Here is a 16,302-nt window from a genome sequence, read left to right on the forward strand (position 1 = left end):
CCCCAGGGGGGCAGAAACCTGTCTGAGGGTTGGCAGCAGCGGTAGCTGCAGAGAAAACCCCGGAGGTTAGTTTGGCAGTACCCGGGCTCTATGCTGGAGACCCTGGGATACATGGAATTGTCACCCCAGTACCAGAATGGTATTGGGGTGACAATTCCATGATCCTAGACATGTTACATGGCCATGTTCGGAGTTACCATTGTGACGCTACATATAGGTAATGACCTATATGTAGTGCACGCGGGTAATGGTGTGCCCGCACTCACAAAGTCCGGAGAATTTGCCCTGAACAATGTGGGGGCACCTTGGCTAGTGCCAGGGTGCCAACACACTAAGTAACTTTGCACCTAACCTTCACCAAGTGAGGGTTAGACATATAGGTGACTTATAAGTTACTTAAGTGCAGTGTAAAATGGCTGTGAAATAACGTGGATGTTATTTCACTCCGGCTGCAGTGGCAGTCCTGTGTAAGAATTGTCTGAGCTCCCTGGGTGGCAAAAGAAATGCTGCAGCCGATAGGGATCTCCTGGAACCCCAATTCCCTGGGTACCTAGGTTCCATATACTAGGGAATTATAAGGGTGTTCCAGTGTGCCAATGAGAATTGGTAAAATTAGTCACTAGCCTGCAGTGACAATTTTAAAAGCAGAGAGAGCATACACACTGAGGTTCTGATTAGCAGAGCCTCAGTGATACAGTTAGGCACCACACAGGGAACACATACAGGCCACAAACTTATGAGCACTGGGGTCCTGGCTAGCAGGATCCCAGTGACACATATCAAACATACTGACAACATAGGGTTTTCACTATGAACACTGGGCCCTAGCTAGCAGGATCCCAGTGAGACAGTAAAAACACCCTGACATATACTCACAAACAGGCCAAAAGTGGGGGTAACAAGGCTAAAAAGAGGCTACCTTCCTACAGTGCATCAGCTGTGATGCGCCACTTTTCTTGAACCCCCTACTGCCACCTAAGAACACCGTGGTAGCACCTTATTTACAATATGATGTACCATAGCACACATTAGGACAATAGCATAATAATGTATGACACTATTGTGGTACTTTGCAGGATGAGCGCAGTAAATAATAGCGCTCATACTGCAAAGCAAAGGGAGGCCCATTGAAAGCAATGGGAGCCTCATTTTAATGCCTGCTGTGAGCAGGCATTAAAAATGATGCTAAAAATGGCGCAGTGAAATGTTGTAAATTACACTGCACCATTTTTATGGTCCTCCACCGCCAGAACACCCTCCTTCCATACATTAAGCCTGGCACAGGCATTATGTGGCACAAGGGGTTGTAAAGTGATGCAATGCAAGCATTGCACCACTTTGTAAATATGGTGAAGGAGAATGGCCTCCTCCATGCCACATTAGCGTAAAAAAATGACTCTAGTGTGGCGCTAAGAGGTGCTGGGGACTTGTAAATCTGACCCTTGGTGTTTGAAAGTGGTGTTTCTTGTGGCACTCCTGCAAGGAAATACTCAGCATTGAATGGAACTGGGCTGTAGAGATATTTGTGAGCTTTCTCGCACAGGCACTGACCTCAGGGCATTTCAAGAATTAGAAAAAATGGCTGAGTGGAGGGTGGCTGCTCATCATGAAAAGGAATCCCATAGATGGATAAAATTCTTAATGTGATTGCAATTGTCACTTCTAGCGTCTACTACAATGAAATCAATGCTTCAAGTGCTGTTTCTCTAATTAGTAAAATTTCTTCCCAATTTACTGACATATAATAGGATCACGAACTCCAATATTTTATTTTAAATAACATTTGATGTAGTATTTTAAATTAAATAATAAGGCAAAGGGCAGGGTACAACAGGAATCGGATGCATGTATTTAGTAGAGCGACCATGTTTTCTGTGTTATTTTGGGGAAGAAGCTTATCCTATAATCCACAGCCTCTCACTAAGGGCCTAATTTAAGAAAAGTGGTGCTGCATCCAATGCAGCACCTGTTTTCTTGCGCCCCTTAGCACCCCCCTAATGCCACCATGTGTGCGCCATATTTAAGATACAGTGCACCATGGCGGTAGTTATGGAACTAGCGTTAAAATATTTGATGCTAGTTTGGTGCTTTGCAGGATTATCATCAAAAATGTTTACGGTAACGCTGGAAATCCCATTGAGACCCATTGTAAACAATGGTATGCCTCCTTTTAATGCCTGCTCTGAGCTGGCTCTAAAAGTGCTGAAAAAAATGACACAAAGAAATCTCCTGATTTCTTCGCACCGTTTTTTCATCCCCCCTAACGGGGGAACACCCCCCTTGCGTACATTATGCCTGGAACCCGCATAATGTGGCTCGAGGGGTTACAAAGTGGGGCAATGCATGCATTGCTCCACTTTGTAAATATGGTGCAGGGAAAAGGCCACCTTAGTGCCGCCTTAGCGTGAAAAAATGATCCCAAGAGGGCCCTAAGGTGGCGCTAGGCCCTCTTGAATCTGGGCCTAAGTCAGATAGTGAATATGACAACACTATAGGTGTCATGACTTTCCCTAAAACCCTAAAATCATACTGAACTATTATTCTCTGCCATAAATGCTCCCAATCAATGACAGCACAAAAGCAGAATTTCCTTTGCGGAACAATTACATTAAATGACACGTTATTAAGAGAAATGCTGGTTTGGCATCCTGCACTATTTTGTAGGGAGGCAGCATTTTGGGTAAAAAAAAAAGTGCAAAATCGTGCATGATACAAACCACAGCCGATCAAATTCAATGACTTTGCTCCAGCAATAGGTTTTTTTACCTGACCAATATCTCAGTTATGCAACGAAGCATAATTGCGTATTCTTGGACATTAAAAATAACATCTTTAACATGAAATGCTAGAAAATAGGCAAGATTACATAGGCGTAGACTAAACTTCGCCTGGGCCAAGCAAAAAGATCATGAAACTCTTCATTGAAGAGCTTTACTAGATCCGGGCATTGAATCATTGATGTATTTAAGAAACACGTGCCAAATTCAAAATGGCATTTAAAGACAAAAAACGACTTTCAGGGTCAAAAATACACAGAAGGATACGTAGCTGGGGTATTTTTTTTTTATGTTGAACAATTTTATGGCACTAAAGCCAACTCTAAGGGCAGATCAAGATGTGCTCTGTCTTTACAGACACCTACCGGGCCTTTATCGCTCTAGAACTGATTGATCATTTACACCAGCAAAGGGCTGGAGGAACTCCCATTCCAGTGCGGAGAGATGTAGGAAAATGGGTTTCCCCACAAGAGAAATGGTTTTCCCAATTGAAACAAAATGTAAAAGGTGCTGTATTTCCCAATCAGGAGTTGTCTGTGCACATAGTTTTTAACTGGAGGAATTGCAGATGTCACATAACATTCACATTAGTACGCTTGTAAAGCTGCTTCGAGGGCAGATTTTCATAGACCTCCCCTTTTACAGTTCTAATTGGTGTCAGCCTTAAATTGATCTTGTGGAGAAGTTCTCAATGCTTAATAATTCAGAATGTTTTCATGAGCAAATAATAGCAAGAAAGCATGAAATTACCTTTTGCTGGAATTTAAACTTGCACCATTGAGCACTAATGGTTTAAGGCAAACAAAATATGTTTCCAAAAATACTTGCAAATACAAAAAATTAAGTGAGGATTAACACCTTTTAGTATAAAAGAAAACAGACTCGTTAACAGACCCCTGGGTAAATTACACATATTTTCAAGACAGCTAATTGCAGGGAAATTAGGAATTTATCCAGAATGTTTAAGATGAACAATTGCGCTTGCACACTGCAGAGTCTTTTTTCCCGGTTTGGACAGTATAGGGCAGCGATTCTTTACGTTTTAAAATCTGGGGGCCCCTGCTGAATCATTACTGGAATCTGAGGACCTTCACCCAGGATGTAGCTTAGTCAGTCGGTGGTGGGGGATGGATTGCAAATCTCAAATTTCTCAACTTAAAATGCAGCGGGTTGCCGGATAGACGGATAAAATGACCAAGGTTCAGGATGGACTGTTCTCATGGGGAGCAGGGTCAGTATGCTGATTTGCGTGAGGTGGGACTATGTCTAGAGTCGCACAGTAGGTGTAAACAGTGGGTTGGAATCACCCAAGTGATTGCCACTGCTTAGACGAATTGTACGCATTTATCCTATCAGCTTTTATGTGCTTGATTGCCAGTACTATGCCAGGAAACTTGAGGCTGGCACAGATTTCCAAGCCTACTACTGCCAATGTTTGTGAACATTGGCACCCATTCATAGAGTACTTCTATGAGTGCAGATTTACTACTTCTTTAGTAAATTGGTGACTAAATATGGTTAAGATCCTGATACAAAAAATAAATATGTTAAAAACCTCTTGAGATGAGAACTATGTCAAAAGCCAACACAGATATAGCAGAACTGACTTGGGGAACCCAGAATTACCAAACCAAGAATGCATTTGAGGTGGTGTTATACTCCAAACAACCCTCCTGAATCTATGTCCCTGTCTGTTCCACCTTAGCCTGGTAGTTCACCCTGGGAACTCATGACTATGGTCACATACATCACAACAGCCTGGTGGTCCTGCGCTTAGATATAATAAATGTTTCCAAACCTTTTAATTTCTTTTCAAACACAACCCATTTTCCTTCCTTTAAAAGCAGTCATAGGTATGGTGTCTACAGACCCCAGCATAACATCATCCCTGTGATGGCAGCGAATCACAGTGGGTCGCTGTTGGATATAGCCTTTTTCTGCAGGGTCACCCCCAAACATTTTGCCTTCCTCCTCCACTTTTCTGACCTCGTTTCTCCTGGCTTTAGGACTCTGCACACTTTACCACTTCTAACCAGTGCTAAAGTGCTTGTGTTCTCTCCCCTAAATTATGGTAACCTTAGCTTAACCCCTATTGCCATATTTAATTTACTTATAAGTCCCTAGTAAAGGTCACAACAAGTGCCCAGGGCCTGTAAATTAAATGCTAATTGTGGGCCTGCAGCACTGATTGTTCCACCAACTTAAGTAGTCCCCTAACCATATATCAGGCCTGCCATTGCAGAGCTTGTGTGCGGTTTTACATTGCCATGGCAACCTGGCAAAATAAACCTTTTGCGAAGCCCAAACCTTCCTTTTTAATACATATAATTGCTCCTACGGTAAGTCCTACGCAGCCCCAATGGCAGGGTGCATGTGTTTATAAATTCTGCGTGTCCTGGTAGTGAAAAACTCTTAAAATAGTTTTTCACTACTGCAGGGCCGATCTCTCCTATAGGTTAACATTCAGATTACCTCATTACAACTTTTAAGTGTAATTCACAATCTGCAAGAGATAGGTTTTTCAGTTTGGTGTTTCTGGAAACCTAATTTAAAATCCTAATTTATGGTGAAATTGGATTTTAAATTACAATTCTGAATATACCACTATTAAAAGTTGGCATGTTTTTACTTGGGTGGGAGGGGCTGACACACCTGAATAGGCAGTGTGCTTTCCCTACACAATGAGCTGCATACCCCTCTGTAGTGAGTCTGGAGCCAAGGCAGCAAGGTCAGGGACTCTGTGCACTTCAAAGGCCTATCTTTGAAGTCTCTTCTACTTCAAAGGCACAACTGGGTATACGTACTGGAACTCAAACACTGCCAAATCAGTACACTTCTGGACCTGTGGATACTCTGCTAGAAAGAAGGACTGCAGTGCTGCTACAAGGGCTGCCACTCTGCTGAGCTGCTACTGTGCTGGACTCCTACTTTGTGGTGCTGACGTGCTGCCCTCTTGCCTGTGAGTGAGAAGGACTGGACCTACATCTCTACATCCAGGAAACTAGAGTGACCTGGGGCAGCTGACTGGTCTCCTGTTTTCTGAAGTCTCAGGGACACAAAAGACTGCAACTCAACCTGCTACAGCACCTGGACTTTCCTTGCTGCAAGTCTCCCCCTGCCAAGTGGTGCCAACCCAGCCTTGGGCCCTTGAAAGTGGGTATAAAGAGCTGCTTCAACCGAACCCACACATCCTCAACAGAACCAATGCATCTTTGCCTTTGTGTAAGTTAGAACCAGTGCAACATCATTTTTGCATGGAGTGGACCTGGCAACTCACCCTTGAAACTGGTGCATTGCCTTCAGAATCTACGCATCGCCTACTGAGGGAACAGCAGCCACACATCGAATTCAGAACAGCGCGTTGCGCTCGAAACCACAGCATCGCCGCATTTGCATGAAGAAAATCAACCCATCTCATCCACTGCGTGGCTCGACACCAATGCATCACTCCAGCTGCACCTTGAATCTTCGTCAACAACGCATCCCGGATCAAGGTACCTTGGTTCAGGGGTCAAAGTGAGTCCCTGTATCAGGCCTGTACTCCATCATAGTCGGCATGAACTTTTGACTTTGTCCCGGTCCAGTGTGACCAGATGTCCCATGCTAGCACTTATTGCTTCTAAGTGCTATTTTACTTTTATTCTTGAAAAATGTATATGTTGACTTCTACCTATTTGTTTTTCGTCATTTTGGTCTTGTTTTATTTTTAAATTTGGTTCTGTTTTCTAACCAGGTGTGGTATCGTTTTGTGTGCTGTTTTAACTGTTTTACTGTTTGAAGTATTGCACAAATACTTTAGATATTGGCTCTTAAGTTAAGCCTGACTGCTCTGTTTCAAGCTACCAGAGGATGAGCACCGGTTAACCTAGGGTGTGTGTGTGTGACTTACCCTGACTAAGATTGTGATATCTGTTGGGTCAGGATGCATTCCTCTCCCAACCAGAAACCCAATTTTTAACAGTCACAATTTGCAACCTACCTCATTGGAATTCATGAGGTAGGTTGAATTGTGAACCCACTATTATTCTGTATTTTGTGAACGGACCTATTACTACATGTTGGACTTTTTTGCTTATGCAGGGTCATCCCCAATCTTTTTGCCTCCTGCCTCTCAGCTAACCCCTTCTTACCCCGTTGGTAGCTTGTCAGATCAGTAGGCTTACCTTCAGAGTGCTAGGTGTAAAGTATTTCTACCAACACACACAGTAACTTAATGAAAACACTACAAAATGACACAACACCAGTTTAGAAGAATAGGAAATATTTATCTAAACAAAACAAGACCAAAACGACAAAACTCCGACATACACAAGTCAAGTTATGAAGTTTTAAAGATTAAACTCAAAAATAGCACTTAGAAACACAAAATGCTTCGATGAGGTGTTAACACGGCGTCGTGATAGAGTCGTTCCCAACAAGCCGACACCAGTGGCGTCGGACACGGAGTCGCGTAGACCCCAAAGTACAGTACCTTTGGTGAAGAGTGAAAACAAGCCGATGCGCAAAGTCGGGGATGGTGGCGTCTGTGCGAAACGTTGAATCTGCGCACTTCGAGCGGCGTCGGTCACGACGTGGTGCGGCGACTTCCATGGAGTCGCGGACTTCGGCGGGCTGCAGCGATGTCGGGCCTGCGAAGGTCGTCACGTTCCAGCGAAGATCACGGAGTTGGGTGCAGGCGGCGTCACCAGATTTAGCAGCGGTGTCGGTCCAAAGTCGTCCGAAGTCGATTTCCTTGAATTTCCACCAGCTTTCCTTCCAAGGGCCCAGGGACTGGATAGGGCACCACTTGTCAGAGCAGGAGTCTCTCCAGAGACTCCAGGTGCTGGCAGAGAGAAGTCTTTGCTGTCCCTGAGGCTTCAAACAACAGGAGGCAAGCTCTAAATCAAGCCCTTGGAGATTTCTTCACAAAATGGAAGGTACACCAAGTCCAGTCTTTGACCTCTTACTCTGGCAGAAGCAGCAACTGCAGGATAGCTCCATAGAGCACAGTCACAGGCAGGGCAGCTCTTCTTCCTCAGCTCTTCTCCAGGCATAGGTTCCTCTTGTTTCCAGAAGTGTTCTAAAGTCTGTGGTTTTTGGTGCCCTTCTTATACCCAATTTCTCCTTTGAAGTAGGCCTACTTCAAAGTAAAGTCTCTTTTGAATGTGAAATCCTGCCTTGCCCATGCCAGGCCCCAGACACTCACCAGGGGGTCGGAGACTGCATTGCGTGAGGACAGGCACAGCCCTTTCAGGTGTGAGTGACCACTCCGCCCCTCCCTCCTAGCACAGATGGTTCATCAGGAAATGCAGACTAAACCCCAGCTCCTTTTGTGTCACTGTCTAGTGTGAGGTTCAACCAGCCCAACTGTCAAACTGACCCAGACAGGGAATCCACAAACAGGCAGAGCCACAGAAATGGTATAAGCAAGAAAATGCTCACTTTCTAAAAGTGGCATTTTCAAATGCACAATCTTAAAATCAACTTTACTAAAATATGTATTTTTAAATTGTGAGCTCAGAGACCCCAAACTCCACATGTCCATTTGCTCCCAAAGGGAATCTACACTTTAATCGGATTTAAAGGTAGCCCCCATGTTAACCTATGAGAGGGACAGGCCATATTTCACTGTCAGGACATATAAAACACATTACTATATGTCCTACCTTAACCATACAATGCACCCTGCCCTTGGGGCTACCTAGGGCCTATCTTAGGGGTGTCTTACATGTAAGAAAAGGGAAGGTTTAGGCCTGGCAAGTGGGTACACTTGCCAAGTTGAATTTACAGTTAAAACTGCACACACAGACACTGCAGTGGCAGGTCTGAGACATGATTACAGAGCTACTTGTGTGGGTGGCACAACCAGTGCTGCAGGCCCACTAGTAGCATTTGATTTACAGGCCCTGGCACCTCTAGTGCACTTTACTAGGGACTTACTAGTAAATTAAATATGCCAATCATGGATAAACCAATTACATACAATTTTACACAGAGAGCATATGCACTTTAGCACTGGTTAGCAGCGGTAAAGTGCTCAGAGTTCAAAAGCCAACAGCAACAGGTCAGAAAGAAATAGGAGGCAGGAGGCAAAAAGATTGGGGATGACCCTGCATAAGCAAAAAAGTCCAACACAACCCCCTACCAGCCTAAAGCCGGGAGAGAACAATCAATACCTTGATGTACTTCCCTGATTGGGGCGATAGAACAAGGACCTAGGCCCACAACAGCAGGGGCATGTTCCAGTTCTACGCCTTCCTGACTCCAGTTGGATCCCTCTGTCCATACTCTCAGGGCCCACTAAGCTAACCCATGGGGAACCCTTCTCCACCTCTGCAGATACCATCTGTGCAGCACCTAACTCTACTTTGCTCACAGATGTATCCCAATGGGCAGATGGTACTACCAGGGCCAACACAGTGGTGCTGCCACCTCCACCCCCGGGGTGTGCCTCCCGTCCTCCCCCAGGGGCAACTCTGTCCACCAGGACAGCAAGCCCCAGTGATCCCTGACAACTGTCTGGGATGAGAGCCCGACCTCAGGCCCCTCCCACCACTGTGGCTGTGGAGAATGGGGGGCGGTGGATCCAGGTGCTTGTCACCCTTCGACCACTCTCCCTTCCACCAGGTCAGGGATGACAACCTGACACTGGTCCTCCCCTCCGGGGCTCTGTACCCTCCCTCTAGGAGCGGTACCCCCAGAGTCCAAAATTGTCAGGATGCTTGTAGAAGCAGTCATGCACAATTCCTCCACCAGTGCAGGGATGTTAACCTGCAACTGGTCTTCCCCTCTGGGGCTTTGTACCCTCCCTGCAGGAGCGGCACTACCAGAGTCCAAAATTGTCAGGGTGCTTGTTAAAGCAGTCCTGCACAATTCTTCCACCAGTGCAGGGCTGTTAACCTGCAACTGGTCCTCCAACCTGGGGTGAGGCTTCCGTCCCCCTGCCCTCCCTTCTGGGGTCTTGCACCTCCCAACTAGGAGTGGCCCCCCCAAGAAGACAACATGATAGGGGCACTGTTAGCGGTAGCCCCTTCCTCCAGGTGAGGGGGGACACCCTGAACCTGGCCTTCCAATCCAGGGTCTGTACCCTTAGATTGCACGGGGGTCAAGGGTGAGTCTCTCTCTCTCACATGTTGAAATTGGTTACATTCCTAATTAGCATATCTAACTTACCTATAAGTCTCTAGTATATTATAAAAAATTTACCAGGGCTTTTAAGTTAAATGTCACCAGTGGTCCAATTGTGTAACGAGAGCGACAGTGCAAACATGACTGCAGGCTGCTAATGTAGCCTGGCTGTTTTAAAATTACACATCCAACCTATTAAAATAAGTAATTTTGGCATGTCTAAAAGCCTAAATCTTCTGCTTAAATATGTATAAGCCACCCCCAAGTAGTCCTGACTACCCATAAGGCACAGTTCATAATATTTAAAAGTAAGACGTGCAAAGGTTCAATGATAAATATGTCCTTGCAATAAACAGGCCCAAGAAGCGTTTTTCATTTCAGCAAGGTTGGCTGCCCCATAGGAAAGCATTAGAATACATTATTACATTTAATAATGTTATCGCCAACTAGGAATCATCTACATACAAATGTAATTCTTTGACTATTTGTTACAGGCCCAATTTAGTGGTGAAGCTGAATTTGTAATTAACATTTTAGAAAATGTACTTTTAAAAAGTTACTTTTTTCCCAAGCTTAAAGCCTCTGGGGGCCCATTTGCATGAGCTCCAACTGTCATCTGGCAGCTGAATACCTTTCATGAGGTATGAAAAAAGTGCTCCCAGAGCAGGACAAAGTTTTATGTCTGGTGAATTGTTTCTCTTCCTTTGAGAGAAGGACTATCAGATCTGTGCCCAGGAAGTTACTCTGTCACCTGCAAATGGTAGCTGACAATTGGGCAGAGGTGTCCTTGATGCCCCAATCATGAAGGCACCAATCCCAATGGGAGAGGAGATGCCCCCAGAACAGGTTCGAAGTGACCACAGAGCAGGGGTTGATCATTTCCCTGGCTGCACCTCTGCGGTGGGTACATCGGTTCTGAACAGGAGAGAAAGGTTTCGACATATTGGATTTTGGTAGAGAGGGACACTGTATGATTGTTTGAAGTAGGGCACTTAGGATTTGCTGGAAAATGGGTAGTTTTACCCCTGGGAACTTTTCCCTATTGTTAGGAAGGGACCAGGAGTCTCCTCTACCCATCACTTATGCAAGGCATAAATGTGTAACACCTTGGCACTCCTTTCAGAACACTACTGTACCTATCTATCCCATAATTATATCTATTTCAGATTATCTTTATTGGTGACTACGTGGAAAATATTCGTTTTTATTTTATTTCTTTAAAAAAAAAATCTTTATTGTATACTAATTTTAATGTTATTATTGTATACTTGTACTGCTAACTCATTGTGTAAGTTGCTTGTTCACTCCATCTTTGTAAATTACCCCTCTGCCTTTTAGAGTACAGATGGGTTTTCAGGAAATAATAATATATATAATTTAAAATATAATAATTATTTTGGTATTTGTTTTAGGAGCACCAGAAGAATTTTGAAACTGACCTGCACATACCCTGGTATAAGCTTTAACTTATAGGAATGCTTGGTAAGTAAAACAAAATATATTTAATTAATCTGAAATGTACTTGATGTGTGAAGGCATTGTTACAGTCTCAAGTTACTATTTCATGCAAACATTTTTGCTGGACAGGCTATACTGGGCCTAGGAAAAAAAACCTGTAGAGCTTCCCTTAGGGATGGATGGGCTTCGAAGACTTGAGGAATCTGCCACAGTTTTCTCATAAACACTTACATGATTTGCCCTGCCACAAAGATACTGCGAATCTGTTTTTGCAATAATTCAGTAACTTGTGTAAACACTGTTGTGTTTTGCAAATACATTTGGACAATTGGGCTATAAAAGAAGCCCTTTGAAGAGGCAGGATTCAAAATTGGTCCCACCTTCCTTCCTGCAGAAGGGTCAGGCTTGGTCTCTACCACGTTGCGCTACGTGGGCTTGTAATTCAACAGTTTTCAGAGCAGCTTTTAGGTCCCAGGCCAGCCCTGCAAACATACACATTACCATGAGAATAGGGATGCATGAGTCAAGATGCTCATCTTTTGTATTCACCATGAAGCCAGTGAGACTGGGCAGATAACAGCTGGAAACACAGAACAGGAACAGAAAATTGCAAAGGCGCTTACGCATCTCCTACCACTAAAACCATCGAGCAACTGAATGGGCTCCTTTGTTGTTTGTTTTCTTTCTACCCGTCATCCTGTGATTCAATTGCGTATTCATGCTTGCTTACTTACCAGGGAAAACCTATTTTCCAGAGAATAGCCTGCTTTGACGGAAATCTAATTTTCCATTCCAGTGATTTTGTCTCGTCTTTCATCTTTTTCTTTGGTGTTGTGGGCTTCTGCGGTAACAAGGAGCCCTCACTTCCGTTCACTCACTAGACTGAAGGTCTTTAATCTGTGAAACTCACTTAATTTTTAGGTCTTGCATGAGAAAAGACCTTTTGATTTTACAAAAATTATATGCATAGTATATTTACTTAAATGGGCTTTTTGGGTCTTGCATTAGTAAAGACCCATTAATTTTACTAAAATTATATGCATAATATACTTACTTAAAGGGCTTTTTGTTGGTCTTGCATTAGAAAAGACCATTTAATTTTGCTAAAATTATATGCATAATATACTTAGTTAAAGGGGCTTTTTAGATCTTGCATTAGAAAAGACCCTTTGATTTTACTAAAATTATATGCATAATATACTTAGTTAAAAGGGCTTTTTAGGTCTTGCATTAGGAAAGACCTTTTGATTTTGCTAAAATTATGTGCATGCTTTCAGCCACCTCTCTTCACCCATTGGTCTGTTGTTGTGTCAGTTACATTTTACTGCCGCCCAATACAGCATAAAGCATGGGGCAATAGGTCAGCCTATTTAAGGCACTGGTTAACTTTACTTTGGGTGATTATATTTTACTCTCTCACAATGAGCACATCCACATACAAGGTTGTTTCCTTCAATGCCAGTGCTTTTGTTTTTCCTGTATAATTTAGCTTAGCATTGTCTTTGTGTTTAGAGCCTTGTGTGGTAGCAGGACACCTTTCATGTGAGCACAGGGTACATTTCAGGGTTATCACTTCCTGTCTCCTGCCAGTGCTGTTGAAACAGCTCCTTTTTGAATGGTCTTCGATTATCTCACCTCTGCTATTCCACAGCATTTCAGACTGTGTCCATTTGAAACTGTTCTTAATCAAGTTACCCTCCTTTTATTATGCACCCAAGAAAGTGTTAATATATCTATCTATCAAATTTGCTACACAAACCGAAAGCTTTAGTATTATAGGATGTGAATTTATAAGTAGATAGTTCTGCAGAACACATTTATCCTGGATTCAGTTTCACCAATGGTTTTGTAATAAATTATGCCCATGAAACCACAGATATTTTGAAGCCGCTGAGATAACTTATTATGAGTGTTTTTCTGTATATATTCATGAGCCAGGTAGACAGCGTATTAAAGTGGAATCAGTGACACCTTTGGGCGCTGCTGAGACAGCGCAGTGGGTTTATCCTAAGTAAGCTACTCTGTCTGCAATGCAATCCTTGTCCCTCTGATGTAGTATTGTATGAATGCTCAGTATGCCTTTTGTAGAGTGTTTCTCTGAAAATAAACAGTCTGTATGAATATCTGGATGGTGCAATAACAATAGTACACCAGCTCTGGACTCGGGCAAACTGTGCACTACCCTTTTTGTGGCACGCAGTCAGTGTGCCACGAGACTGCCTTTTTGCCTGCATCCGTAGTAGGGCATGGGTGCAAAGGCAAAGTGTTTTTCTCATTGCCATGGGGCCACACCAACATGCTAACAAGGGACCCCCACTCTAGATAGCAGTGGAACTCTATGTGCACTGGTACTATCTGTATTACAGAAGAGGGCGCACAACTGTCTGGGACTTCTGTAATACCACCATGCCCTCAGGGCACAGAAAAGGGGCACACACACACACATTGCACCAATGGAGCACTGTTTGTAATACAGCTCCAGAGAAGCTTTGACAGCAACAGATTTCTAGGAATGCTCACAATATGTCTCAATCTATGTGATGGTCATTTGGGTCTGTCTGACATTATTTAGAGACAAAATACTACCCTACAACAATATTGAGTGCAAGATATTGACTACCACTGATTCATCAAGATAGCTTTATACAAGTCAGTGTAAATTTGCTATCCCTAGCTCTCCGACTATGTAACTCAAAAATAGGTACTTAAATGAATACTTAGGAAAAGCAAATCTATGCTTCCCTATGCATATAAATACATACTTTGAAGTCAGCACCCTTAAGTCAGTAATGTTGCAGGACGTTATTAAATATACATTTGTGTTGTACAGCACTGTGCACCCATGCATTGGTAATTGGGTAAAAGGAGTTCCTTTGCACATGCTGACCTTACATTTTTTTATTTTGTCCATAGAAAAATCTTTTCCCCAATGGGGAAACCAATCTCCTATATTAATTCTAAGGGTGCACACTACATACTCTGACCATAGATGTCATTAAATCCCTGGCCTGGACAAGACTACTTCACAGGTCCCACCCAAGATGGAGATTCACTGTGCAAATGTTGCTGATAACAAACAAAATTGAATTTATTATTTTTCAACAGCTAACACCCCTATCTAGGACAAACCATTGCACATGTCTGGGAGCAGCCAATTAGTAATATAGCAGAAGTGCTTAATTTGAGCCTGTGTTTCCTGTTCTCAGCACCGCCATTTAATTACAAACACTAGCACTTCTGACAGTCTGCCACTTGTGATGCTGTTTGTCTAATTTACAGATGTTTATTAATTCAGCACACATTAGGATGACTAATACCTGCTGCCTAAGCAATTCATATAGATTTGGTGACCTTGAAGAATCTGAATTGTCATTCTTGTAGATGTACAATGGTTACCAGTTGTTTTGATACTCTCACTGGCAGCGCTGACAGGGGCAATGGATAGTGCAAGCTGATGACGGACGTGGCACTTATTTGTTTCCCCCAAAAAACTACTGGACAGCACACTATTGTAATTTAATGTGCAAATTCACACTTTGTTAGTATTTAATAGTTTAGACAGGATTTATTCATGCATATGTTACCATCTAGGTAAAATGTGCTCTTGCTCAACCTGAACATGTCCAGAGATCTACTAGGATGTCTGGGAGACGTTGTAATTGTATTTCCAAGATGTAAGGGGGAAGGGAAAACTCCGCAGTTGTTTGTACAATACTGGATAATCTTACTGGCCAAAGTAGGTATCAGATTTATGTTAAAAATGCTTTTTGATGTTCTCAAGTGAAAAACTAGTGAATATTTCAGGGAAAAGTTACATCATGCAAACACTGAGTTCCATAGTTATTCCCCATTCCATAGGCAAAAACCAGTGATGGTGTGATAATACTCTATCAGCGAAGGGTACGCAGTAGTTGCTAATTTTGGGTGCAGTATTACCGCTCAGATCATTATGGCATCAGTAGTATATCGGGGTGATGCGGACCCTCGCACGTCAGCGAGCAATAGTCTGTGTAATAGCATACATCAGTATGAATAGTGCAGGAGCCCCACTCAGACAGTATGTATTTGGTGTTAGTGTTGTCCAAACCTAGGCAAAAAGGCAGAATCGTGATATTTCATCTGTCAATATCATGCATCATCATGTCTCAGCCCACAGGTCTCTGAACCACCAGGTTCCCCATAGCACACAGACCCCCTTTCTTCAGAGCCCGTCGACAAGAATCATGTATCCATCAAGAACCGTCTGCTTTTAACACACATTGGGCTACATACCCATTCAGAACCCATTTCAACTGTGAGATGCCACATCCCCAGCATCCAACAATCACCCCTGTTCCCCTCTCTACCCTAACACCCTCTGCTACCCTTGTATGTCATTGAGGAGTGGCCTCTGTCCATGCCAGCCCAGTGCTACTAATACAACTGGTGTGAATACTGCAGATGAGATCTTCAGAGGCGCCTGGTATGTGTAGATGGAAGAAAGAAGAGTCCCCTACTGAGCCAGGTTTGGCAGCTGGCTTGTCTCCTTTCAGAATCTACCTTGGTTTAATTCTCAGAAGCAGAAATGTCAGAAATTTGTGAATTTATGGATATTTGAAATGCGCTGCAAAATTGTCACTAGAGTAGTTTCTGCCAAATTCTATACTCCTTGTCAGGAAGAGGAAATGAGAATTAAAAAATTGTAAATATTCTTGTCCAGCTCTACAATGGTGTATGCATTGTATGCTTATAAAATGGATTTTATAATATTTATTTATGTATGTATTTATTTATGCGGTTTTCTATAGCACAAATGTGATCCAGTGGTGTCCATAGAGAAGGAGGATTTTGTGCTCCTTTTTTCAAGATGGTCAGGTAGACCATGATTGAGAAATCAGGAGGATGTGAGTTGCAGATTCCCAGAACTATTGCTCAATTTGCTGCTCATTTTTAATATAGGATTTTCACTAAGAAGGAATTA

At 43.1% G+C, this 16,302-nt stretch overlaps 1 protein-coding gene across 4 annotated transcripts in view; it reads left to right on the forward strand.

Moving 5' to 3' along the window:
• LRFN2 (leucine rich repeat and fibronectin type III domain containing 2) overlaps positions 1-16,302 on the forward strand; it is a 1,534,746-nt gene that overhangs the window by 695,555 nt on the left and 822,889 nt on the right. For all 4 annotated transcript variants that reach the window (XM_069236232.1, XM_069236233.1, XM_069236234.1 and 1 more), the window contains one exon: positions 11,297-11,366. The gene's annotated coding sequence lies outside the window, so the exon portion shown is untranslated. The remainder of the gene's footprint in view (positions 1-11,296; positions 11,367-16,302) is intronic.

The sequence above is a fragment of the Pleurodeles waltl genome, chromosome 5 (assembly GCF_031143425.1).
Source record: "Pleurodeles waltl isolate 20211129_DDA chromosome 5, aPleWal1.hap1.20221129, whole genome shotgun sequence".
Classification (NCBI taxonomy): domain Eukaryota; kingdom Metazoa; phylum Chordata; class Amphibia; order Caudata; family Salamandridae; genus Pleurodeles; species Pleurodeles waltl.